This window comes from Myotis brandtii, unplaced genomic scaffold (assembly GCF_000412655.1).
Source record: "Myotis brandtii unplaced genomic scaffold, ASM41265v1 scaffold105, whole genome shotgun sequence".
NCBI classification, from domain to species: Eukaryota; Metazoa; Chordata; class Mammalia; order Chiroptera; family Vespertilionidae; genus Myotis; species Myotis brandtii.
The window spans coordinates 6,852,666-6,855,608 of record NW_005353538.1 but is presented as its reverse complement, the minus strand read 5'-3'; the positions used below and the strand labels follow the sequence as shown (position 1 = coordinate 6,855,608).

At 51.9% G+C, this 2,943-nt stretch overlaps 1 pseudogene; it reads left to right on the top strand.

The window, feature by feature from the left end:
- Window positions 1–1,730: 1,730 nt before the first annotated feature.
- LOC102256026 lies at window positions 1,731–2,897 on the top strand (annotated as a pseudogene).
- Window positions 2,898–2,943: the final 46 nt, after the last annotated feature.

Here is a 2,943-nt window from a genome sequence, read left to right as displayed (position 1 = left end):
GAGTCCAGGTGAGAGATATAGTGGCTGGGACTGAAAGTGGCCTTAGAATCTGATGGTACACAGGTCATCAGTGACCTTCTAGACACATTTTTCAGTGAAGGAGGGACAGGCTGCAAGTGTGAGGAGTGGAGGTGAACATGTACAAACAGGTCTGGACCCTGGATCACTGACTACTCATTCAAGAAACCTACTTGGACCTACCCCACTACATGAGTCCCAGCACAGAGATGGCCTGGGCCTATGGTGACCGATCCTCCTGGTTTGCCTGGGACTTTCCCAATGTTAACGCTGAAAGTCCTGCATCCAGAAAAAGCCCTCAGTCCCTGGCATACCAGGTAAGTTGGTCACCTAAGCCTAGTCCCTGACCTGCCCATCCAGCCCGTCTGGTCACCCTTCAGTTCTGCCTTCCCTGTGGGTTTGGTGATCCTGCCTTCCATTCCTTACAGGCCTCTGAGCTCCTTGCTGACACGGCTCACACACAGACAATGCAGGAATGCTGAAGAACAGCGGCACTCTGCTGCTCTTTAGTCACCTCCCTTCAGCCTCTGGTCTGAAGGCTGTTAGATGCCTCTTGATATCAGGAAGAAATACAAGAGGAGTTTTTTCACTCTGCCGCCAGGAAGTCAGGAGCACTAAGCTCAAACACACTTTTCCCTCCTATCTCACTTTTGACATCCTCTCTTGAAACAGACTCAGCCTTTTGCCTTGGTCTTGTCCATCTTGGTATCACCAGAGCTGCAGACATGGAAAAGCACTCCCTCCTTCTTAGCATTCCTCTCTCTTCTGGATCTCCTCCTACCTTCGGCTATATGTTTCTCAACCTCCTTATTGTCTAATGAGCATGTGCTTTCCTCATACATGCTAGAGGAGCATCTAGAGCAATATTTAAGTGTCTGGATTTGGGCAACGAACAGGATCTGGGTTCGAATCCTAGCTTTGTCACTTTCTAGCAGCATGACCTTTGATGTATTACTCCTTGGACCTTCAGGTTTTCCCTCTGTTAAATGGGTATGATGAATTCCACTTCATTGAATTGCTGTAAGAACTAAATTAAATGAGATTATGTGTGAAGAGGGGAAAACTCAGCACAATGCTTGGAACAGAGCAAGCAACAAATAAATGTAGCTCCTGGTATATAAAATGTCTCCAATGGGAATGCTCAACAATAGGAAAGTGGTTAATAAGTTAGACCACACCATGACTTATTTATAGCATCCTGTATGGCAAAGCCATTAAAAATAATGCTTTGAAGAATATTTAATGGCACAGAAAACTGTTCACAATATAATTTTAAGAGAACAAAATCAGGCTATAAAAACTCAGGTACCAAGTTTGTTCTTTTTTTTTTTTTGACATTTTATTATTTTTTTATTTTTTATTTTATTTTATTTTTTTTTTACCAGATAGTATGACTGCATTTATGTGAAATGTTCCCCCCCACCACCACCACCATAGGCATATCCCTGGAGGCATATCCATACAGAATGCAGATTAGTAACTGCCTGGGGCTAGGGCGGGAGGACAGGGAGGGGGCACTGGGAAAGGGAGGCGACTGTTAATGGGTATGGGTTTCTTTCAAAGTGTTGCTAAAGTCCTACAATTGGCTCCTCTCTGAGGGGGCGTGGCTAGGCCCTAGGGGGCGTGGCTGGACTCTGGGGCCGGACAGAGCCAGCATAAAGCCCGGCTGAAGCATAGCGGCCCACACTGTGGTGGCTGTTACGCGTGGAGGCATGGAGGAGTGCGCTGGCCTCTGCGGCGTGGGCTCTTCGTAGGGATGTCGGTGTCAGCAGTACCAGGGCCCAGCTGAGATGGCAGCGGCCGAGGGCAAGAGGTGTCCTCAGAAGCGCCAGCGCCCGGCTGAGACAGCAGCGGCCCAAGGCAAGCAGTGTCATCAGAAGTGCCAGGGCCCAGCTGAGACGGCAGCGGCCAAGGGCAAGCCGGCCCCGGCAGAAAAGCATGTGGAGGCGGACGCGGCAGGGCAGTTCTGTGCGGGGAGTGGAGGAATCTCGAGCCCCATGCCACCCCCGCACTGCTCGCTGCAGGACCTGCCTGTGGAGATGCTGGTGGAGATCTTCGCCTCGGTCCCCGGCACCGACCTGCTCAGCCTGGCCCTGGCCTGCACCAGATTCCACCACATCCTGTACACCGACAGCATCTGGAGACGGCGCTGCCGCGAGGAGTTTGGCCTTCATGAAAACTTGGAGAACCTGGAGATGATCGGTATGTCTTATCGAGAAGTCTACGCGAAGCTGTCCCCATACAGACACATTTTGGGATTGTGGCAGCTAGATACTGAGGGCTATAGAACACTGCTGAATGTCGTGGTGGACGGCTTATGCATTACTGGTTGGACGTACGGGCCTTCCCTTAACACCCACGTGGATGGCCCACTGCAATTCAAGCCCGCGTTCAGAATTCGCCTGACGGAGAGGAAACCAGCCACGGTGGAGTGCTTGGAAGGCCTCCACAGCAGGCCCCACCACCGCCACATGCAGATTCAGAAGGACAGGCTCACCCTCCGGTGCAACAATAGAGACCACCGAAAGGTTTTAACAATGAGACTTAGGGGAGAACGGGGGCGGGTGCTGGTGCGGGAGGACAGGTATCAGTATGACTGCCTGACCTACCGCCGCTTCTACCTCCCGCCCAGTCACCCGGGCAACCTCATCAGGCCAGGCCTCTTCCAAGGCAACTACGATGTCTTCGGCCTAATGATTGCCATGCTCAGCTTCCATGGGAAGGATGCCAGGGTCACGAAGATCACGGGAAACTCCAACGAGACATTAGAGATCCACCTCATGCGCCGCATCCAGCTGCGAGATGGCGAGATCTTCCGCAACTTCAACGAGCTCTCCCGCGTGGTCCAGGAGATTGATGAGCAGCAGCAGCAGCAGCAGCAAGAAAACGGGACTGAGGAAAGCGAGGGCCATGGCTGGCAGAGCC